Source organism: Centrocercus urophasianus, unplaced genomic scaffold, assembly GCF_019232065.1.
Source record: "Centrocercus urophasianus isolate 14NV4802_14NV808 unplaced genomic scaffold, USGS_Curo_1.0 seq_17, whole genome shotgun sequence".
In the NCBI taxonomy this organism is placed as follows: Eukaryota; Metazoa; Chordata; class Aves; order Galliformes; family Phasianidae; genus Centrocercus; species Centrocercus urophasianus.
In genome coordinates this window covers 17,336,684-17,362,137 of record NW_024884722.1, presented here as the reverse complement: position 1 = coordinate 17,362,137, position 25,454 = coordinate 17,336,684, and the positions used below count along the sequence as shown (strand labels likewise).

Genomic DNA, 25,454 nt, shown 5'->3' with positions numbered 1-25,454 from the left:
AGATGATCACATCTACTTGCTTTACCACATTTGGGTTATTTAGATTCTAGTTCTAAAACTAGTTATATTTAGAAAATGTTAACTCAGCTTATAGAATATCTTACCTGAAGGGAGATATGAACATGGATTTGGACAGAAAAATAGCACCTTTCTGCAAATAACATGTATGTAGGTTCTGTAAGTCCTGTTGCTTTAAAACTGTATAGTTAGCAAAACATAATAAATAGAGGTACTGCAGTGATGACCTCTCTCATTCTGCACGTTTTAGACTGTGTCCATATGTTATTCTACCCAGTGATTAAGGGTGAAATCATGTTTCCATTAAAGTCAGTGGGAGAGATTCTTTGAATTCACTGCATTATAACTCTAGCTGTAATCTGAACAACAAAGCAGCTGCAAAACTTACTGAAAAAATTGTTTCCACTATAAAGAAGTGACCATTTCATACACCTCTGAGCCTTTTTTTTTTTTTTTAATGAAATCTCAGGCAGATACCTCTTTCCAGGTTATCCTGTGAGAAAGAGTACCCAATGCAGCTGTGAAAGATAAACTATTTGAATGTCAGCATGGGAAAATACCATGTCCCTAAGGAAAGATTTGTTATGATGTATGTAAGAGATTGTTGCCTCAGTCTAGTCTTAGTCTTGTCACTTGATAATGGGACAATGTGCAGTTACTGCTATACCTGCACTATGTCTGTGAAAGACTGATGTTTAAGTATTCCTCACATGCAGACTTAAGTGCCATGAGTGACTCCAGTGCATGGTGAGTTCCATATCTCAGGAAAGAATGGAATAATTCAGGCTAGCTTGGGCAATCCAGTCAAAGTGACTCCCACAAAACGACTTCTGAGTACAAAATATTCTCACTATGTGGGGAACAGCCATTGAATTTCAGAAGCCTCAACTCCTCTTGGAGGCAAAGGAGTCTTGTTTTTTAACTCAAGAAGTTCCTCTATTAGGCTTTTGATCTGGATGTTAGCCTTAGGACTGTGTTCTTTACAGTGGCCAGTTGTATGGATTGTGCTACTAACAGCCACAGTATGTTTGACAGTGTAACTGATTATTTAGTTTCTTGGCATAGCAATAAAAATAGAATTGCTAAACTAAAATGACAGAACACAAAGAAACACAAATTAATTTCATGTTTTCTTATTTGTTTTGGTAAGATGTTTTGTCAGGTTGACCTATGCTAAAGGGGATTTCACTGCTTCATGCTTCACAAAGATAATAAAAATATTTAAAAAATGGAATTTTTGCATCTCTTCTGCATTGAAAATAACGCAAACAAGGAGCTCCTAGCTTTAGTAAACTCATAGAAGGTTAGATAATTGTAGACTTTACTTCGAAAGACTTTGTGTTCTTCCTTTTTTTTAATTTTTCTTTTTGGGCAGAAAGTTAATGATCAATAATTAGCTTTAAGTTCTTAATACCACTTTTTCTTACCAAGTTCAATAAAGTTAAGCCAAAACCACGCTCATCTCTATTTAGTGCTCAGCATAGCTGAAGGGAAAAGTCAAAACACAGTTCTTTTCAGTATAAGGTACCAGAGGGCCCATAATTCAACAATGAAAACTGAGAATTACAACTCGAGTAAGCTGCAGATAGCCATTTTGTATTTCTGCTCCGCTTTGTGTAACTTGGGAGCAGAATTGAGTGTCTTTGTGGCTTAGCTGTCTGTTGAAGTTCTTACATGATTCCAGTTGCCCATTTCTCATTGATTTGTTTTCAATTAAACACACACATGATTTAGATCTTCCTTAACGTTGGGAAGCAGAAACATGGAGGAGTAACTTTTTGAATGTAACTGGGACTCTGGCTGCCTTCCTTAAGGGACTGATTTCCTAAGGATCAGTGATAGTTACCTTTCCCACAGAGCTAAAGATCAGCACTTCTGAAAATTGACGGGTCTAACTGACTTCTCAAGGTCACACAGAATTTCCAGCAGCCATAAACAAATCTGCTTCAAAAGCTGCAGGTCAAACTTACCCTCTTTGCCATTTTAAGAACAAGGAGAATAATTCTTGTCCACGTGGAGTCTCAGAAATCTACCAGTACATCTGTGCAGCCAGATCAGGAGGTCCTGAAGAAGAGCAAAGCATTAATTTTCAAGCACGTGTGCTAAGGAGTAGCAGAAGAACTTAGAGTCAAAGTTTGGCTCTAAATGTTTTACCATGAAAGATGTCAAATTCCATTAAAAAAATATCAAAACTATGATGTATCAACAGTGGAAAAGTCACTTCTGCTACAGACTCCTGGCATAGGAGTATTAGTCCATAGGTTTCACAGTCCTCCAAAAAGCTGATATTGCATGGATTCCTTCGCTGCCTTCATGAAGTTTCATAGAACAGGACGATTTATACTGTGGAAGTAATGCAGAACTGCTGAGAAATGCTAGTCAGGCACATCTCTTGAGCATGGTAGAAGTTCATCGTTGAACCTGAGCTGTAAAAGAGGGCCCTTTACCGTTGTGCTTTCCACTTTCATATTTCTGATATAGTAAGAAAAAGGAAGCAACAAAATTCTGCTTGGCTGAATGCGGACTCGCAGCCCCTGGTGGTGTGGCTGCTTCTGGTGGTCTTGGAAAGGCATCTTTCATGCCACACCTTCTCAAGCCCCTGAGCAGACAGCTGTGTTTAAAAGGAGTACTGCAATGACAATGCCCAATTGTACCAATCTCAATCACTACAAGAAATTAATACTTGCCTTTGGAAAAATGTCTGACAACTTTTTGCTTGAGAAATATTTGACAGTATCTTTACTCAGGGGAAAAGATATCCTGGTCTAACTGTGATAAGATTCATAGAGCGATTCTAGAATATGACTGATTGCTTAGGTAGCAGAAATACTGGTTTGAGTCCCTTTTACTGAAACAGTTTGGCTTTGCTTTGCTGGATTTCAGGGAATGAAGTGAGGAAATACATGTGTGCATGAATGCTATCAGTGTCATGTCCCTTGGTTTTTGAGGACCCATAGCAATAAGTTTTCTTTTTCCTGACCCCATGACAGGAAGTGCCAGAAGTATAGCATGCCTTGCAATGACATCTGGGATACTTTAACTATAAATAGCTACACATATTTTCCCCCAAACTGGAAAGAATTTGCTGTTTCTATTTGTATTTCATTTAGAATCTGTAGTGTCTTGTTATTGTTATGTTTTAATAAATATTTTGAGTATCTTTCCATTTTTTTCTCCTTCCCGATCAAAACCTGCCAGAAGGCAAAGGACCAGAAATAAAAACAGAGTGAGAAAAAAATAGCAGCATAGCCCATCTACCTTCGTTTTGAATACAGTGAGGGGAACTTCCCAGCACTCTGCCTGGGGATATGAGCTGAACAGCAACACCAAATAATCCCAGAAACATTGAGCCTGGACTTCTGATGCCCTGTTGCTGGTATATTGTTCAGGGAGCTTTTATTTGTTAAAGTGCATTAAGTTAAATTTGCGGTGATGCACTGAAATGAAATGGGTGCTTGATAAGTCTAGACAGTGACCATGCAGGTCTTTTACAAAATAACGACCTCATTCCTGTTTTCAGTGTATGTAAAGGGCTTTGCATGCTGATGTAGTTAATCCATGCATCACGTTTTCAAAGGACACTGGGAGCCATGTGTGTGCTAGTGAGGCACGGATTGAATCCACAAAGCTCTGTGTCTGCAGATTTTTTGTTGTTGTTATTTATTTACAATGAGAAGAGCTTTAGGTGCATCCGGAAAAGCCACAGATGAGTTTGTGTAATTCCTAGAGAGAGGGGAAAACCATACAGAGATTTCTGCTCTGTACGTGGAGTTGTGTGTTGTGCAGTGCTGGGGGAGAAGAGCAGAGGCATTCAGAAGTGCAGTGTCAGGATGAGAAGAAAAATCATACCTGACCAACTAGGAGTTTAGTGATGGAAAAGAGCAGGAGACTGGTGTTTATATAGATAAGTTACTGGCCAAGTCCAGGTTCTATAAGCTGTGTAAGCTAAAGGAGTTTTAAGCTAGAAAGATCAAGTTTTATCTCATGCTCTTGCAACCACACTGTCTGCACTTTTATGACAACTGTGCTTCTCTCAATGCTTTGTTAAGTTGGTCTGGGGCCAGTAGAGGAACCCAAATCAAAACCAAAAAGGCACAACCTCTGCAGTGAGCTTGGAGCTGTGACTTGGCTCAGCTGCTGCTGCTGCAGGCGCAGCCCTAACCCTGGAATGGAGATGAGGCTCAGATCCCTGGCCAATCCCAAATTCAGGGTTGTATGGTTTTACCTCAGTTACCCTTTTGCGAAAAGAATTCTTCTAAATTAGCTGATCTCTTACTGTACTATCTTACTGTATATCTTACTGTACTATCATTGTGTGTCTAGTACTTTCAAACCCCAGCAACCCTGGAGGGCAGAAGAGCATTGTTACCTCCATTTCATTGTGGGGGAGCAGATGCCTATAAGGGAAATTTCTGCATGTCTGCACATGCAGCCAAGCAAGAAATCACAGAAATTTCCTAGCACATGGTCACATATTATTTCTAATTAGTGTTTCATTACTTTTAAATGTATGTGTGATGATACTGGAGTGCATGCACAGAGTAAGGGTTCTTTTCAAGTTTGAAACGGAACAGTGCATTGTATGACCACAGCTGATTAGAGCTTCGTGATCAAGCAGCTGTCTGGTTCCGAAGGGCTCAGAGAGACTGTAGTAATCAACTTCCATTGCCTGGTTTTGCCCCTTTGCAATTAATATGCCTTTGAACTAAGCTACTGGCACCAATCCAATCCAAAGTTAGAGTTATCTGAAAGTTGATACCATCTGTTGATGGTTTGTCTTTTTTTTTCTTTCTTTTCTTTTTTAAATGAGCCGCAGTGCAGGTAGGTAGTCCAGACAAATTTCAATTTCTTTTGACAGCCATAAATCTCATAATAACTTTTGCTTATTAGTCCTGCTGAAATCTATTTTCTTCTAAACTTCTTGATTACCAAAGGAAGCTAAAAAGCAGAAATTTGAATCTGTTCAAAATCTTCCATCAGAAATGCCCCTTTGTGAGGGAATGGCAGCAGGGATGCCAATAGGACTGCCCTGTATCAGCCACTTTCTGTAACAGGAAATTGTTGCATACAGGTAGAAAGAGGTAGGCATGTTAGGAAATGTTCAGAGGGTATTTGAGCATTTCTATGTCTTCTGTCAGTTCTCAAACAGACCAGCTTATTTTGAAGAATGAAAATAATAGAGGCAGTAAAAAGGCACATGAGAATGCCTGGCAGAAGACAATCTAGTCATTACATTTTACCATTTTTGCAATATACAAGCAGATTTGAGATCAGAATGTCTTCTGGAAACACACGGTACTGAGTGCTGTCAGGAAGTTACACTAGTTTGACCCCAGACTGCTCCAGTGCAGCAGTGCTCCTGTGGAAAACCAGAGAAGGAACTTTGATGATGGGAGAAAGGAATCATAAGGGATTGTTTGAGACAGTTCTGAGGAAAGGCACTGGGCTGGATGTTAGAAGATAAAATTCCCAATTCCCTGCTCTGTTCTTCAGCTTCTCTGGACCTCATACAACCTTCTTTGCTACAGGCATTCTTGTTATGTATCTGTGCAATTCTCAGTACTTCAGAGCTTCCATATCACTTGGCAATACTGTAAACTAATACATTTCTACTTCAACCTGACACTTGCTCTTTGGCCAGTTCCCAGCTCTTTTTGTAGTAGTTATTCAGTCACAAAGATAGAGTACGAAACTTAAATCAAAAAGTGATGATTTAGCTCCTAGAACAACTTAAAAGTTTTCATTAAAATGTTCATCCTATAATCAGAATTCAAGTAACAAAACAGTATTTTTGCCATTCTTTATCACCACAGCTGCTCCTTGTATTAATAATTCAGTTCTGTAGAAAAATACCTAAAACCTTCTGAACTCACATAGTTCAATTCACTTCCAGAAAGGAAACTACAGAATGATATTTAATAAAAGAAACCAAAACAAATCATTACAACAATATTGGAACTTTCTCCCTCCTCCCCCTCCCCCCCCCCCCGCCTTGTTTTTTTCCATCCAGTGCTATAGAAAGTGTGTGGAAAATGGAAAATTTACAGAACTGTTTTTCTGCTATGATCAACAATTTTTATGTGGTCACATATTATGGGATGTTTGGAATATTTTTTTATGACATGTAGGCTGTTATTTTCCATTTGCTGTGCTGTTTATTCATACCAAACTGGATGAGGAAGCGAGTATTGTAATGAAAAGCAACAGAAGCCAAAACTGCAGCTTCTTATCACAGACCCACTAAAAACAGGAGCAAAATCTATCTTAATGAATAGTTCTTCCATTTCCTAGGATCATTTTCCTCCTTTTTCTGGCCTAATTTCCTGTTCCTTGCAAAAGATGTACAGTAGCCCTCTAGGAGGCACTGATTTATGTCACAAGTGCAGGAGGCAGGGATTTCATCAGAACACTCCTTTGCTGAAGAACAAAAGTCTGGCACATAGAAACATTTGTGAGTGACTGGCACTCAGATTTCCATTAAAATGAAAAAACATATAAGTGTTCAAACTAATTCAGAGTATGCTGAGAAGCTGCAGGGACAGTAGAGTAGGCGTTAGCTAAACCGTATAACTGCAAAAGCAAAACAAGGAAAAACCATGACAGTTTGTATTTTGGCACTCTCTAGGTAATTACAATGGTTCAGCATTATCATAGCTGTTATCTTAGGAAGAAAACAATCATTTTAAGCAGGTGTGACATTACTTTCTGCCAGTGCAATGTGGAACTGTGGCCGTGAGTACCAATTTTAAAAATAAACAGTTGCAAGGTGATGGTCTTACATGTACAAGCACAGAAATGAAAACCAAAAGGATCATATATACAGTAATTTCATGTCTGACATTGAGTTCCAGTAGGCAAATCAACTAATGGGCACATTATTCACCAGTTCAGTAGGCAGTCATCAAATCATTTTGCCTGTTTCCCTGCAGTAAAATACAGAAAATAACTACTGACAAGAATTTTCTTGTAAAACTGTCAGACTGACCAACAGCACAGAGCATTTAGCAGAATCCTTACCTACATGAAAGGACAAAATGATTGCTGCAATTCGTGTTAACAAGAGAAGCTGGGATCAAGCAATGTCTAAAGACATGTGGATTCTATTTATCCAGCAATTGTGAGCAGCAAATAAAGTAATCTAAGTCACAATTTGTTGGAAGATATGGACAAAAAAGAAGAGTGAGATTTGCCAAAACTTTTTCTCATAGCTTAAATATGCAGATAGTTCAGTTGCTATTTCCTAGCTTTTCTATGATGGTTTAGGCCAGAAGTTCCTAAAATGTGGATTATGGACAACTGGTGGTCCAGAAGACAATGATAAATGGATATGTAGCTGTTTTCTGAAACTGCACCATCTTTGTTGTGTTTCCAATGAAAACTTGGATAGGAAGGGTGAGGCTGAGAGAAATTCTAACGGTTGACAGTGGCAAAAAAATTTGTATAATTTTGCAAGACTGCCATATTTGTTTCAAGTGTTATGTGCATGGCAAGCTGTGTTTAGGATTCAAGTGTATTCTGGGCTGAGTTGTTTTCCTGTAGGTCAGTGCTTTGTGTTTTTCATGTCACATTGAATAGTCTCAACTGCAGAAACCACACATTCTGAAAAACGTCCAGAGTTTCAGCATGTCTGGCACTGAATAATGCCCACTGCTGGAGAAAGAAGTGGATGATACTTAATGTGGAAGGCTAATTGTTCAAAACTTTGATGTTGGAGAGGGAAAGAGAATTCTATTTTGACAAATATGTCCCATAGTTTTTTGCCTGAAGCTTGGTCTGATTACCGAAATAATTATCTCCACCTAGCGTGGCTAAAGATGTGAATGGCCATAAAGTGATCCCAACCTTTTGTTAGTACATAGCCACAGTTAATCTCATTCTGTGACCTGTTGAGGTGGTGAGTCTTGACAAGTCATTCCATGCTGTTCAGAAATCTTTCCATTTCTGGCTTCAGAAATTTCCTGCTCTTTACTGTCAGCAGCTGTCTCCATGTCTGGAATTGAAAGGGAGGATGGGGTGATCAGTATGCTAGAAAGAAATTGCTTTCAAAATGCAAAGCACTGATATTTCAAGAAGTAGCAACTGTCTATTCTCAGTGTTGTTGAAGATACAGAACATGACTGCATGATTTGATAACAAAGCAAGGTGCTTCTTGGCTCTGTCCATAGAGCAATTGAACTGTTTTGCTACTTCTGTTCTAGGTTTTACATATTTAAGTTTATAAGATTGCCACTTTGTCCAAATGACCAAATGTCCAATGACAGATGTTGATTGTCCTCAAATTTTTGATACTTGACAATTCTATTCATCTTTGTTAGACTGAAGGACCTTTTTTTCAAAATTTTCCTCATCTTCTATTATTGTCAAGTAAGCAGTGAAAAGACAGAGCATATAGGCTCTGTGTGTGGCCATGTTTTCGATTTAATGCATCTAGAGATCTGTTGGGTAGCATAACTTTCCAGCTTACCTGGTCTTGTCCACATCAGAAGTCAGCATAGAAAAAAAAAAAAAAAAAAGGATGATTATTATTGCACCAGAACTTTGTGTAAGATTACATGTAGGAATGGAGGGAAGTCCATACTCATGAACATCTCGACAGTTCCTGCTGGAGACTATGTAATCAGAAGGGCAGAAAAAAGTCCCTGCCATTTGTCTTTTCTCTGGCTTGCTGCTCACATGATTGTAGATCCTTAAAGTTTTCTCTTTCTGTACTTGTTTGGTGAAGGGATTCTTTCAATCATCTCATTTTACATTGCCTAATGGCATGTCAGCTGTTGCAAATGTTCCATCTTTACTTACAACACATCCTAGATATTTCCATTTTTTTTAGAGTAACTTTAGAGAAAATGTTGCTGAACCAGATTGGTCTAAAAATATGATTTAAAATTTGATTTAAATTCATTCCATTTAATCCCTGATACTTATTAGGGCATTTATTTTCAAAGCCATTCAGACATCTGTCAGTACTTCTGCTAGTTTCCAGCTGCCACATCCATATAAAAAGAGAAAATACATAGTTTTTCAATTGAATTATAGTTTTGGGATAACCAAATTTTGTTTAAATTATGGATGAAGCTACAGCCTTGTCAGCTTTGAGTTACCAAAAATGATGAGGGCTGCCTTGCATGGAAGTGTGGGGAATCATGGGGAATCACTGAGACAATATTGGTCACTAATTTAGACAACAGTCTCTGCATAACAACTGGCTGGATTTCAGGGAGATTTTATATGCTGCTACAGATGATCCAACTGTGAACAGTTATCTGGCCATTCAGGTTAATGTTGAGATGAGTTTTGGATGACAGCTGTATCATTTCTTTATGCACAATTGGATGCAGGGACATATTCTATCCTTGTTAACTGATAACATTTTCTAGGACTGGAATGAACTTTCAGGTTCCCTGATCACGTCAGGTATATGAAGGTGTTTGAACTGAGCATCTGAATTAGTAATTTCACTATTCTAAAAAATGCATCAGTGGTTTTGGCAAGAGTTTAACATCTTCTCTGATGCAGGAGAAAAAGTCATGACGGATTGAAACAGAGGTGCAACTGGAGATGGTCTTTTCTGTTACAAAGCAGTGCAGTCCAGTGTAGTTTCTGAAATTAGGCGCGGTGTGGTTTCAATGTAGAACAGAATAGTTCAGCTGGTAGGGACTTTCAGAAATTACCTAACCCAAAGATGTGGATTTGGATAGATAAGACTTTGTTAATATTCTGGTCTTCTTACAAGATCAACATATTTGATTCTTACATTCCTGTAAGTATTTTTCAATGACAAGCCTGCCACTGATCAGGAAGACAGCAGCAGATCACTACTGCTAAGCCTGTTGCTGTCTTTTTACACCTTCAGAGCAAAAGATACCAGAAGCATACACATCAGTCTTTTATCATAAAGAAGTAAAATGAAGACAACTCAGAAGACTGCATACAACAGTGCATCAGGTTAAACATGCTCTATTTCTCTCTGAGCAAACATGCCAGATATGAGAGAATACTTTTTCAGCCAATCTAATAGGTTAGCAGTCTGCAGTTTGAGCCGAATAACCATTTCTTGATTTCTTTTTGTGGGGATCATTCTCTGATTATCTGCTGGCCAGATCCTTAACGACTGTATATTTCAATTATTTGAGAATCTGTAATTGCACGATGCAGATTAAATAAAGTAGAAATAGTAAAATTTGAGTGGATGTGGTATACAATACTTCAGATGTGTTTAGGGTCATGGGTCATGCTGGTTCAAATGTTAGTTTGAGTTGCCCTTCAGGATGTTGAAAAAAATGGCTTAATAAAATCAAATATGGAATAAGGCATTGGATTTGTAAGTTTCAAGGTTTTCTGCAGTTTTCCATGTTTTTTGTGGTATTGCAATATGCAGAAAAACAGTAGAGCAGCTTCAAGGTGAAAAATTTACTGTGCACTTTCGCCTTTGCCTGCCTGAAAATTTTTAGGATTTTCATCTAGGTTCTGATAACAGGATTTCTTAAAGCTGATACATAACCATATGTGGGCCAAATTAGTACCATTCTTGTGCTTTGCTTCATAACTCTTCTAACAGCAAACTAGCCCATTTGCTGAACTTCTGAAGGCTTTATCTTTGAAAAATATGTTTAGGAGAGCTTGCATATTTCATGAGAAAACAAAACGAAAACCTTCAAGCTACCTTTCTCATTCTGGCATTAGTCACAATTAACACCAGACTCATTGGAATCACAGCATGGTATCAAACTTACTTGCTAAGGTTAGAGTCAGGAGTATATTGGAAAGAAGAGCTACTTCTACTCCTCCTAATTGGTGCATAAGTGATAAGGGTTTCTAATTTCTGGGTTATAAACTCTGAGAATACTAATTCTTTGTTTGACTTCTCCACATCAGTTTTGCTTTTATAGACTTCTAGTATGTCTCTCCTCAGTCCTATCTTTTCCAACCTGAAAAGTCCTGGTCTATGTATTTTCTTTACCCATGAAAGTTGTCTGATACTCCCTCCTTAGCAATCTGTCTGTACCTGTTATCAGTGTTGATAACTGTTACTAGTGTCTGTATCTGTTACTTGTGTACCCTGGTCTAATCTCTTCATAGATCATCCACCACTGGCATGTCTTAAAGGGCTAAGTTTGGATCCTAAAATACTCAAGAAAAATCTTGGGATGTATTGTTTAGGTCTTAATGATGTCTTTCACCTAACTAGACAATGAATCAGTATTATATGGTTATATATAACCATATGATGAGTATGAGTATGTTATATTCAGCAACAATGAATGGGGCCCTTATTAAATTATCTTCTCCTGACCTCTGTGGGAATATGGAGTGACTCTTTGGGGATCTGGGTTGTTGTACACAAATCATCCCACAGCTAAGATTATGTCAGGTTTTAAAGGTGTGTGGGAGAGAAAATGATTTTAGCTTTTATGTATTTGCAGAAGTTTTGTGTTGCTAACCGCTTGCTTCTGCTTTATCATGCTCAAGGATTTTCTTTCTTATCCTCAGAAAAACCTCTCATTTAAACACATATGTTATTTAAAATATTGAACAGATTGGCTTTCAGCACTTTCAGAAGATATTATTTTTCTCCTTGTTTTTTATTGCCTGAATTCAGCCCTTGTTAATATTAAACAAATATCTTGGCACCAAACAAGTCTCCTCTATCCCTGTTTTTTGTTAGCCACTGTTTGAAATCTTTGTTAGCTTAGTGTCAGGCTCTCATTAAACTTTCAGCTTCAGCTGCCTCCCAGCCCTGACATACTCTGTGCTGCAGCGTGTTCATGTGTGAGTGTGTGTGAGTGTGTGTGTTTGAGCGCGTGACTTACTGACCTGTATGCAAGGCCAATAAAACTATAAAAGAGCCATGCCCTCTCCTCCCCCCAGCAACTGTGTGGTGTAATTCCCCCCTTCCATCTGTGGTGTGCTGAATCCAGCAGTGATCCCATACAGGGCTCCATTTTGCTCCCAAACAATGGGCTGCTGTTCGTTCCATATTATCATGTACTACCTTAGCTGTGGAAACTCCTCATTACTAAGTTAATCAAATATTTTTCTTCCTTCTCCCAAATTTGTCACAACAAAAAGATGCATGCCTTTGCATTCAGAATGATCAATATCTCTACTTACATATGCAGGTGGTCGCATGTTCTTTGTTTTATTTTGTTTTGATTTTCTTGGTAGTATTTTTTTTAGCAGCACTGCAGGCAGCACAGGAGATGAGGGGGATTCTGTTTTTCCAAAGGTCAGGCTTGGATAAGCCAATGATTGCCTGGCCTGCATATGTGGAAAAATACTGTCAAATAGTACAGCGGCTCTTTATTTCTTAATTGCTATGTGACATTTTAATGTTTTACTTTAATTACGTAGCCCTTCTCCCAACACTTGCCTGTTGTTCTGAGAAAAAAGAAAAAAGAAGTCCCTGGAGACCAATAAAGCTAGTAGAGACACTTCTGTGCAATGCATCGGCACACAGGGGAGAGCTTAAACTGCTTTCCTCCATCTCTGTCCTCCAAGATCCTGCAGTTGAACAGATTCCATTTTAGTAAAAGGAAGGCATTAGGAATCTGAAGTATGTACACACAGGTCCTCCATTTCAGTGTAAATCAGCAGTGATGTCAGAACTGCCACGCTGATTTACACCAGCTGGGAAGGCTGCTTGTTGCTGGGGTTGCAGTGGTGTGCACCTGCTAGGGAGGTGGCCTGTGAGGCATCTCACCCATTAGTTCAGGCTTGGAATGCTGTTTTAATGCTGCTGTGTCTGGTATGAATTATGAATTAGTTCCATGAAAGTAAGGGAGCTTGTAGCAATGTGATGGGGGGGTTCAATCAGCTCCCCTCAGTGTCTACGAACTTGCTTGACCTCCAGATTTGCTCCCTTTGCTATTCATTTCTTTGTAGCTACTTGTACTGCTAAATATCAGTATTTGCATTGGGGTATGGTTTCTTTAAGCCCAAAGCCTGATTGTTTTCTGCAGTTTTTGCCTGAGCTGAGATTCAAGGCAATGAGTGTTTCCCTGTTGGCCATGAATCACGATCCTCTGGTCATTGCTAGAGTCCAGGGCAGGGAACCAAATACAGTGCATGTCAGAAAATTAATTCTTCTCATTCCTTCAGCCTTCTCTTTTAGTTGACTTTTTTGTGCATTGCTGCCTTTCTCACTCTGACATGGCTGCATGTTTAGTCATTGTCATTTCTAAGAGATAGGCAGGCAACCAAATGGGTCAAGTTTTCTTAAATCTCCTGGTAAAAACAATGTAAGTGATTAAAGGATGTCCTTCTGATTTTTTAAGTGGCATTACTTTTGCTCTTTATGGCATTTTTATTTAATTAATATAAAAGAAAGGCTATGCAGGTTGATCTTTGACAGCTCTATGGATTCACCCCATTTCTGTGGAATTGAATGGCATTTTTTTTATTTCCACGTGTATCAAGATGTTTTTTTGTTACTCCCACAATCATATGAAATGTAATCTCTAGTTATTTTAAATAATATTTTGTTTTTCTGAGAGTAGAGAAAAATATAATGCTTTGACACAACTGAACCTTATTAGTTCAGTGCTCAGAACCTCATTAATTAAGAGCAATTTCTGTATTTAATCTCCTTTTTTGAGTCTCTCCGGCTCAGTGTGAGGTTTGTAATCCCTGACTCATGATTTCATCAGGCTTAGAGAATAGAGAAAGAAATTATATGTTAATTCTGTTAAATAATTTTGAGTCTTTGGGGAAGACTTCTGAGATTGTAAATAGAACTATGTACGCAGAGTATTTGACTTTGACTAAATCAGCAAGAGCTTTTTTTTTTTTTTTTTCTTTTTTGAATACTTCTAATCAGTCCGTTGTAGCAGTACCAGTCCTGACATGAAATCTATCACCTTCTTTCTGAAAGACCAGTCACTTCTGGAAAAAGCTACCTTCTTCATTAATCTTTCTGCTTTTGAAATGTACTGTATTTGCTTCCTTTGGAACTTACTGTCTGTGAGTGCAGGAGGTGGATATTTGTCTCATCAACTTGCCCACAGAGGGGCAAGGTGAATATTACCATTGACATCAGCAGCCCCTGATTGTAGGCAAGTAAGTGCTTTTTTCTCACTATCTGCTTTATCCATTTGTTATGCTTACAGAAATTATTCCAGTTCTTGAAATCAGCAGGAAGAAATTAGTTGTTATAGACCACCTGCAAGCTAGACTGTTTTCCAGACAGGGGAGAAACAGGAAAAAAAGGAAGGGGAAAATGGATGGGGCAGGACTTCCTCTTTCCTGTTTTAACTTTGACATAGAACAAAGCAGGATCCATCATCACTGCACCTCACGTGCAAATTTTTCTTGTCACAGAGGAAGCAGGTCTGTAGGGGTGGTATCTGTGACCTTGCCTGGTGGTACCATCCCACACCACAGAAATGGAGCATGCATGTTGAATTCACAGACAAAACTCTAGTAACAGAATGACCAACCTGCACAGGCTGTTCCAGAGAAACTAAGAGTGAGACTTTCAGAAGAGGTCTTTGAGGTTTCCATATGCATGCAACCCGTATCTTGTTTTTAGTGGAGTTGAGGAGATGGCAGGAGATACTATCTTTGTGTTTCTCTATTTTTCCCGTGACAGCTGAGGCTAAGTTAAGGTAATAAATTGCAGTTGATAGAGATGTTACAGCATCTGTTCACAAAAAGTCTGTCTCTTTTCCTCTGTCTTCATGCTACTGGTTTACCATCCTTTGTCCTTCCTGTTGGAAACCGAAGAGGTAAATGCTGAGTATGGGCTTCATCCAGTTTGCACCAATTCAATATGTTCCTCTCATGGGATTTAGCTTGAGGTGCTTGGTTGCATCTCTTTTCCCCACTCATGCTGGTTCAATATCCTGTCTATTTTTAAATAAATAAGTTTTGCAGCACTCAAACCAGATGTTTCTGAGATTGGAGAGGGGATCTTTAGCAGAGTTTGAGTGACTTATGTCATTCCCCCACAGTGATTAATAAGGACAAATACATAAACGGAACATGAGAGTGCAGAAAGCCCAGGTATAGTTAACTCTGTAACTTTCAGCATCAATCCCATGAACACCTCCTGAGCTTGTTCCTTTGTGCTATTTGCTGTCTTGCCAGCCGTCCTGGCAGACCCAGCATCTGCAACAGCACATGGCGACTGGATGCACATGCAGCTGCTGGTGTCACCAAAGAAAACTCTGAGATATTTCTTCCTTGGATAGCGTATCTTATTTCCCTCCTGTAGCCTGAAGGTAAGGATGAGGGTCCCATTTCTCTCTCCTTCTCTTGAAAGATGACAATGATATGTGCAGGTGAAATTAGCACTGAACTCTATCAGTTACAGGGTCTGTCCCTACCCATAAATGGAGATGCAGGAATAAGATATTTACCCTTACTGCTCTTGCTGTCCTCTTGCTTCTGTCTTCTTCACCTGTTAGGCCCTTCCCAGATGCTGGTATTTTCACATGCACCTGCAGAGTAAGCCTTTATCTTCCAAGGTATGTCCTCCAAGTAATTTCTGCTCCTAGCAGAACAGATGAAAAAGGTGAGTTGATTTTTTTTTTTTTTTTTTTTTGAGAATCTAGAAGTATGAAACATGCTTTTGTTTCATTTTCAAATTGTTTGTCTGTATTCTTAAAAAAAAAAAATATGAAAAAGAACAGGTTAGATTGAAATATATATTTTTTTCATTTACTTCCGTTCTTTCAAAGGGAGAAATGTAAACAAATGAAAGAAAAGTAAAAAATAATAAATTAAAAAGATGTTGACCACAGTTGAAATTCCACAGAGATGTATCGATTGAAACATCCTTTTCTATTAGTAAAAACTTTGAATCCAAATGTGTCAAGCAGTCTTTTCGGCACGTTCTCCATGTCAGCAGCCATCCAACAAAAGGAATATGTTTGCAGGCCAAGGGGAAGGTGGGCTCCAGCCCATTGGCTCTGCCTACATAACCGTAACTACTTTTCAAACAATTTCTAATTATTAGAAACAGATATTATGAAATCATTTGAAGTCTGATGTATTGTCTGATCTTCACAGAACATAATACTTTGGTAATTGTACTATTGTTTTGTGTTGGTTTTTTTTTTCAATAGCAAAATAGTTGTTTATAGTTCATGAAAAGTTATCATCTTGACCTTTTCATCTGCCACTCATATACTCCCTCGAGTGGCCTACATTATGAATTGCATTTTCTAAGCCAGGTTGTTCAGTTTGTCTGGATATAATTTAGCTGGTATTTTGAACCCCTCAATACAGCCTAAAACAGCAAAGACTTGCTGTGAAGTAGTGGATGTTGAAATTTTCTTCAGCTGAAAACTTGCTGGATAGAAACAGCAGGAATGAAAAGGGCTGCCACCTCATTTCACTATCCTTGGAATTGCTGTTTTGATTACATGTCATTCATGGATCAAGTTACGTGGTAATTTCTAATCAGCATTGCTTAACACAGTGACATAATTTATGTAACTCTTTCATGTGAACTTACACTTGGGTAAAACACATTATTAGAGGTTGGTGCCAGTTCCATTTAGAACTCTGAACCTCTGTACTTATATTTTGTTTACCAAATTATCAGCTCGGCATCTATGAGGATACCCTTTCTGTTTAAAACTGCAGTGGGAAGTCAGTCAGCAAGATTTGAGAATTTTCTTGACCGACTTATAAAGGGAAAGAAGAACATTCCAACCATTACTACTTATTCAAAGCGCTTCATGTGGAGCACTAAATCTTTGTGGAGTGCGGTTCGCTGATGGAAAAGTCATAAGTGTGACTGATGGAAATGTCTTAAGTATGGCCCTTCTTGGATATCTCTGGCAAGTATCACATTTTCTCTTCCCTTTTCATGTTCCTTCTAATACCGTGTAAAGGAGCTTATATTAGGACAGTCTATTTCTTCTGTCTCAGATATTCATGTTATTAGTGGATAAAGTTTAGAACAGCGATTTTTGTTGGCGTGATTTTGTAATCTTCCAAACAGCTAGATGTCTGATTTTCTAGCTTTGACTAGAAAATTTTGACTAGGCTGTCCAATTGTAAAAGAAAATTTGAAAGACCCTTTCTCTGAGACAGGTGTTTTGAAGAGGGGCACAAGCTGCTTTGTTGTCCCTAAATTACTGCTGGCAGGTAATTCTGTTATCATTATCACTTCTGCTACAATTGTATTTAGAACTATCCCTCATGAGCCATTCTTCACTGCTCTACAGAGTAAAAAGATTTCAACCCTCAGGTCTTAAAATGCCAGCCTGTAGACAAAGGTGAGGCTGCAACTTGTAGGAACGTGGGTATCTGAACTTTCAGCTAGGTAGTTTTGTATCAGTGTACTCTTATTGCAGCAGATAAAGCATGGAGAGAGGAGGTGACACCTGCAAGACCGTGTAAAGCCTACAAATCCAGGCTAAATACCCAAACTGCCAAGATTCTCTCAGGTAATCTGTGTATCAAACTACATACACGTAGACTTATAGTTCAATATGATCAGATCGTTCAGAGACAAACATATGCACAAACTGCATCTGATTTACACTGCAGCTTTTGACAGTACTTCCTCTATGTGGTATAGAAACAACAGAACATCATAATATGTAGACACCATTTGCACTGGAGGGGTTTGTTGACTGTCAGTCAACGGGGCTTCTAGCATAATGATTTCCTGATAGTTGTCCATGACTGAAATATGCAAGACATACTAATATTCACCAAAACCAAGGGGAGTGATGTAAATTGTGGACCTAGTGTCGGTCAATAATAAGCTCACCTCTGTATGTGTCAGAAGAAGACAAAGGCCCTGTCTTCCCTTGGGTTTCTCACATGGCAGAGGGAATGCCTGGCAGTTTTACATGGACTTACTAATTCAGCAATGGAAGCTGAGACCTTGAGCTGGCTTCATCTGGTTTCAATCAGTCGATTTTCTCTCTGCTGAATGTTCCTATGTTCATGGAATATTTTTCCAACTGCCAAATGTGTTCCTTTGGCATTACCTTTCCAGCCCACAGCAAAAGGATTGCAGGAAAAAAGAAGTGACTTCATCAAAATAGCTGTTATCAATATCATGGGTAACTTTCCTGGCTGCCCTGGCAGCAAACTGTTTCTGCTTTCTTCAGAGAAGTGCATCTTAACCTTTCCCAGCTCTAGTCTCAGTGAAACTTAAAACGATTTGATCAATATCTTCAGAGTCCTTAGCAAGTTAATATGATTCTGTCTTGTTGACGTGGAGTTAAACGGTGTTTGAATGAAGAATGGGGTAGTGTTCTTCCAAGATATCATATTATAACTTTGCTTTGGGGGAGATTTTCTTTTAAGTAGGGAGCAGTTGTGATGGAAAATAACTTCTCCTTTATCCTTCTTTTACTTCTGTCGCTGAGAATTTAAGCAAATCTGTTCTTCATTGCATCCAGATAAAGTCACAAGTGGAGTTCAGAATTTCTGCATGTGTCAATAATCAAACAATACAGAGGCCAGGGGCTGGTTTAACTTTAACAGTTTTGTGCTGGGATTATTAAAATGCACGGTGATGTGTTTCAAGAATGGGAATATCAAAGCACCCTCTTTCATGTGGAGGAAGCAATGGCACATGTGAGAACACTCTAACCAAAAACTGCATTTTAAATAGAAACATTTCCAATATAAAGGCAGATTAGTCTGTGTGTGTCTGCTGCAGGGTCCCTTACTGACTCCAGGAAATAAATGTGCTAAGTGGATCATTTTTAGCTTAGAAACAGAAGAGTGAGATGATGTCAGTGTCTTCTGGCTGATCCAAAGAGAAACGCATGGTTATTTCAAGAAATTAAAATGAGTGTCCAAGTATGTCAACATCTATTCTTTTGGTGTGGGCTATTTCTGTCCTTTTGAGGAAATGACATTCAAGAGCTGCTCTTTGTGGCTTGGTCACCAGAGAGGACCAGAGATGCGCATTATATTACTGGTGTTCCTCCGGCAAGTTGGAACAGACTTCGCTTTTTATTGACTGTGATCATTTTCCATTGGAGACCAGAAGCATTGAATTGAGCTGCCTAAAAATGTCTAAGAGAACAATATCAAAATATCTGTGATCATGATAATTTTAACAAAAGCTTTCTAATCTGGGTGGATTATTTAGTTCAGCTTTGCAACGAAGGATGTTAGGCTTCATAGACATTGCACCATGCAGTGCCTCCAGGTAAGAGCAGCTAAAATTTTTAGTAGCATTGCTGTCTGAATTTCATTACCAGTATAGCAAATGATATAACTAGAATCATTTTCATTTCAAAGGCAAAATTGCAAATTCTTCTTCATGTCAAAAGGGAAATATCTAAGTTAAAAGCAAAAAAAATACAGTAAGAGACTGGGAATACAATCAGTAGATTGAAAGGTAAGATAGGAGTTAAAAGTAGTAGCAGCTGCAGGTGCTGGCATGCAGCTGCACCAAAATAATGGCTGAGGAAGGCCTCTTCTTGACACCGTGCAGCTGTTCTGTCTCACTGAGAGCAGGGCCATGTGGAGATCAGTGTCAGGTGGAATAAAACAGAACAGAAAGTGCTTTCCTTAAAATACAGGTGGCAAAAGCATCTTTCAGAGTGTGCTGTGTCCAAGACAAGAGAATACTTTGTTCTATGGAACAACTATCAAAGCTGATTGAGGCTTTAGTGAAATGCATGTACAGATATTTGCCCTGGCTGGAGTATGTCACTGTTGCAGAGTGAGACTGGAGGATCAGAACCATGTCGTGTCTCCAGCCGTGAGCAACAGCTACTTTGCAAAGCCATACCTAGAAAATGTATTCGTTTCGCATTAACTCTTGCTTCCATGCTCCCTGTTGTGCAAGCTGGTTGTCAGGGAACATGTTGCCATTTGTTGTGTATCAGTAAGCTGAGCATTGTATGATTCTTTCTGCCTGAGTTGTCCTTTCTAGCTATTCATGGACAAGTACGAGGCCCTGATAGCTTTCTGCAAAGGGCTGAGTATGAAAATGACAGTCAGTCTTCAGCCTATAACCTGGGGCAGCCTGCTATGCCAGCTGGGAAATGCCAGTGGTGGAAGTGAGAATGTTCTGAGCCATTTTAAAGCCGAAATTTGAGTAATTGATTACATTAAACTAAGAAGTGGCTGCTACCATTAACTTATAGGGGACATCAGCTTTTGTAGTCTCCTGCCTAGGAACTAACATATGTCTGCAGGGAATTACAGGCTCCTAGTTGAGGAATGGAGCTCAATGGTCTTCCCAGTCCACACCATCTAGAGGTAGACTTCTACAGTTTTCCTAAGGGAGCACAAATTCTGTGCAAATAGTGATCAGCTCTTATGAAAGACAGTTGTAAGACTCCTTCTGGAAGGGTACTATGATATGTTGTCTGCTCTCATTGGTTGAACTATAAGAACAGATCTGGAATAGATCACTATGCCTTCTCCAACTGCACTCTGGAGTTTGTGTGGTGAGGAACTGCAGAATGGAATTCTGTTTGTCAGAAGAAGTTTGCCCTCACAGAGGGGATGTAAATCAATGTTGGACTTGACCATAGTTTCAATCCTGCTATAGCAATCTTAGCAAAGTTCTGAATGGTATCCTTTATGCAAAGAGTACAAAGAAAGTCCCATCTTTCCTACCTTTGCACCTTGGCTTGTTCTGGAGGATTCTCTCATTCTGGTAGGATAATGTCCTTTAGTTCCTTTCTTTTCTCTAAATGGATTTTGTACAAGATATTCCTTAAGTGATGTGGGGAAGCAGGACTTCTTGAGCAGAATGTTAGCACTTCTTTTCCAAATACTCTGCCAAGCTGATCTCTAGCAAAGTCAGCCACTTTGCTCCTGTGCCCAGGTTTTCCATCACAACAGCATCTACTACTGCTTGCCTGGGGCATTTTAAAGCTGCCTGTGATTCCTGGGTCTAAGCAAAAAAGCTTTAGTTTGGTTGGAAATCTAGCTCACATTCTGCTCACTAGCCAAATATTAGAAAGTCTTTGGACGTTTGAGTAGAACTTTGGTAGCAGGTAAGTGTGTGGCCCAATATCTTCTTATAGTAGAAATCTGACACTTAAGTTCATGAATGTCAGCATGAGATAGTACTGACAAGGGGCTTTTTAGGTAACAAGGCGGAGAGAACCCTTGTAAAATGCATCTTAGATTGTAGGGTTAATTTTTAACCTGCTGCACCATAACACAGTATAAAATCAATTTGACCAAAGCCTGCTTAAGTGGGTAATTAAGGTCACAGTCAACCTAAATGTTTTCTGAAACCATTGCAGCTATTGATCATTACACTTCTTTCCCAACACAATGCAAAAAAGACAGGCCTCAGCTAATGCTTTCATCTGGCTATCAATCATCATTACATTGTAAACTGCCAGGGTGAGAGAGGGCAAAGCTTTGAATTCAGAGCTGATGGAAGTTCTATGACCTGGGGCTTTCTTAAGCTAAAGGCTAATTAACCATAAAAGAGTCAAAGGTCTGTAAGTTTAACACATTAAATGATGTGGCTGCCTCTTTAGCTTTCATTGAATCAGTAAACATTAATTCCATTAAGTGTGAACATGTCTAAGGCAATCTTTGCCTTCTCTCACCCCTTTCTGCATCCTTAATTTTATATGTTGGAAGTTTCTCCACCTATATGAAGTTAGGTGGAGCTTGAGAACTGTGCTGCTGCTGGAGAAAGTTCTGAGCTGCTCAGGCTACATCTGGACAAGGAATTCTTGACATTCTTCTTTCCTAATCAGCTTGGCCAAGTTAATCACATTAGCTTCAGAGAGTGTATTTAGTCATTGTAGACCAGAATAAACAAGCTCATAGTCTAAACAAGTGTTTGAGATTTCGTAGTCTGTGTGAGGCAGCAGTGAGCTCACATGGATCTGTACAATAAATCTGTGGATAGCAGTACAAATTTGAGAGATAAAAATAAAAATTGAAATTTAAAGGTATAAGTAGCACAACATATGACAATAAAAATAGCAGTGGTTGGATAGGTCTCTGCTCTGCAGAGTTTAAATGTTTTCTAAACAGCTTTCTTTCTTTTAAAAAATCATGTAGAAAAAGAGGTACAGTTCATATACCATGATGTATACTGTTAGGACCTGGTTCAAATGCCATCAGCTGCATTGGAAAATTCCCCATGAGTGCCTTTAGACAGGAAGACACTAATAAAGTATGATGTCAAACAATGTATCAAAGCTAAAGAGTGTGAATTTGCCATTGTTATAATTACATAGGTCAGGTATCCTCCCCCATCCTGCCTCCCCTTCCTTCTAGCTCGACTTTCTCTTCCTGTGCTGTCATGGTCCAGCCTCTCAGTTGTATCAGTTTGTTGAGTCACTCCATAAACTAGAATCAAAACATGGTGGAAGTTTTTATCTTAATCCAACACTTTTCAGCAATCTAATTACCAATGGATAGCAAAAGTTAAATGGTTTTAAAGGTGCAGGGAAGGGAAGAGCTACTTCAGTTTTCTTTGGCACTGGAGGAAGTGTTTATCCAAAAATATCCTGAATCTCTCAGTGATTTGTCACTAGCGTTTAGCATGTTCTTGAGGCTGGAGCTCCATTTTGCAAATCTATTCACAGCTGAACATAATGGGTTCCTGTGACTGTACACGCCAGGCCTGCCTATATCCACCAGCTGTTTGTCCTTACCACCTGTCAGACACTGCAGCCCTTCTGGCCACAGCAGTGAAATGGTTAGCCTAACTGTGATCCAAAGAGGTCTAAGAAATGAGCAGTTTGAAAAAAAAACAGTAACACTGACATTCCACAATCTGTGCCTCTGAAAATTTGATCACAGGCCTTCCAATACTTGAAGGGAGCTCATAACCAGGAGGGGGAACGGCTGTTTACAAGGGTGGATAGTGATAGGACAAGGGGGAATGGTTTTAAATTGAGACAGGGGAGGTTTAGGTTAGATAGTAGGAGGAATTTTTTTCACACAGTGGGTGGTGAAGTACTGGAACAGGTTGCCCAAGGAGATTGTGGATGCCCCATCCCTGGAGTCATTCAAGGCCAGGCTGGATGTGACTCTGGGCAGCCTGGTCTGGTGGTTGGTGACCCTGCACATAGCAGGGGGATTGAAACTAGATGATCACTGTGGTCTCTTTCAACACAGGCTCTTTTATGATTCTATGATCTCTGTTAGGATTTTACTTGATGTGAATGAGAGGAGACTGGCTTTAGAGAGCTGAAATAAATGGAGAAGATTGGTGTTCCATTTGCATTATCAGATCTCTACAGCAGCAGTGATGCTTTGTTTTCACAGAAAGTTTTAAAAAGGAATGTTAGTACTTGGTTTGAGGTCTTGTTAGAAAGGTCTTTCTGCTACTTACTTCCCCTTTGCTTCACCATTTACATATGCAAGACCAGTGTAGGCAATTTCTTACTTGAACATGATGGCCTTCTGGCTCAACTGGCTTCAGAAGAGTGACTGTGGTGGCAAACCGGAGGAATGCAATGGCAAGCTATACAGTTTGCGCAGAATTTTTGGGATATCTCAGGATAAAAGGGGCTATATAAATGTAGGTCACTTTTATTAAATGCCTTGCAAATCATTTATAATGCTTTTAAATATCAGAACAGCCATACCACATCAATAACTTCTGCACATGTGTTTACTTTATTTTAGGGTTTGTCACGGTTCACAATAAATGGCTTAGATATGCTCAGTAATTCACTTATAATGAAACGTGCAAGCCTTCAATAAATGCATGTGTTACCACTGGCCTCTGATGTAAATTCCTTGCCAATTATGTGTACATTAGTGATGACTGTAGCAGGCTTATAAATACTCTTTGTAATTCTTTGGCCTCAATTCTCCTTTCCCTTACATAAGTTTTATAGTAGTGTGAAATTCTAGATTCACAGACTTTAAGGCCAGGAGGGACCGTTAGGTCTTCAAGCCTGACTGTTGGTGTAACAGGCCAGAGAATCGCATCCGGTTATTTAAGGATTAAGACCAAGAACCTAATAGATTTACTAAAGCACACCTTCCAGTCTGCAATGTGCAAGTGTTCAGATGAAGAACTTGAGACATGAAAAATCCATTTGTGAACTCAGAAGTTTGCTGCAGTTGTTAACTATCCTCACAGTGTATCTGGTCTTCTTGTTCTACTGTATCCTGTATCACTGATTTGAACACAGAATGGTCCAAGAAGGAGGGCATCCTTAATTTTAAGCCCCAGACTAAAGCCTATCATAATAAAATACATGGAATTTGGAAAAAAAATCTTGGATTAAGTCTTGTTAATTTTTTTTTTCAACAGACCTATGGACATTCTTGTTATGATAGATAAATTCTCTGCAGAAAAACGTGTGAGGGTCCTTGTCATTTAAAATTTGTTTTTAGCCTTTGAGCACATTACTGAAAGAATTCTCAGAATTTTAAAGCTTATGCATCCAGAAATTATGTTGGATTTTCAGGGACCAAGCACTTCTATGTGTAATTACATAAGATAAAAAGCTTCTTGAGTTTTTCTAGGAATCTGAATGTATATAAAGTGTGATGAATAGTAGCTGAAGACCTTGAAAAATCTTCTCTTTGAGCGGATGTATCTTTTGAAAAATGCAGCCCTGATTCATGTGGTGCTTGGCAATTCTTTGCATGGAGTCATTAGAAAGGAGTAAATGTTCTGTCTTTCTGTCTTCCACCATACAAGTTTCTCACAGTTGTGAGTATTTCTTTGGACATTTTACCTGATGGCAAGCATGAGTCTCCTTAGTCTCTCTTGGTTTATTTAACACTGTTAGAAAGTCTATGAGTCTCTAACAGGATGGCTTTGTTTTCTGCCAGACATATAAGCAACTACATTCTGTAGGAATGGAGGAGGAAGGAGACGGAAAGTTTAAAGGCGGAGCTGGATCTAAATGTGGTTTTGTGTTTTAGGGAATCTAAATAAGGTTAGATCTAAGGTTTAGAATATAAATAAGGTTGGATTAATCCCTAAAACAAGCTAGCTTGTTTCCACAGTTTGTAAAGATAAGTGCAGAAGATATGTCAGGGGTGGGCAGAGGAGCAGGTGGCAGCAGGAGGACTGAGAGGCTGGACTACATCCAGCTGGTTCCTTGGAGCCTTGTGCCAGAGCTACAGCAATAGTTAATTAATAGTTAATTATAAAAAATTAATTATTTTTAATTAAAATGTAATAATTAAAATAATTAAATATTGTGTTAATTAAAGCATGAAGGCTTGAGATATCTGTATTTAGATACAGGTAGTGATGTGCAAATAGACCTGAATCTCCAGGAAAACGTTGAAACCTCTTTAGAATAAAAATGCAAATTTGAGATGGCATGTGTTTTTAATTGCTCTATTAGCACAAAATAAAAATGCGTATAAACTTTAGTGCTTTTAATATTACACTTAGGACTGTTTACTTGCTGAAGGTAAAGTGCTTTGAGAAGGAAAGCATACTTCCTCATAGGGGCTGCTTCCCATAATTAGTTGGAGTATGACCATTTAAATTGTAGCTCAGCAGAAATGTTTTGATTCTGTGGGGCACCAGCAGCTGAGCAACAGTGCTG

The 25,454-nt window shown here is 38.9% G+C and overlaps 1 protein-coding gene across 1 annotated transcript in view; it reads left to right on the top strand.

The window, feature by feature from the left end:
- Positions 1–25,454, top strand: part of MAPK8 (mitogen-activated protein kinase 8) — a 245,106-nt gene that overhangs the window by 32,849 nt on the left and 186,803 nt on the right. The window lies entirely within an intron of this gene.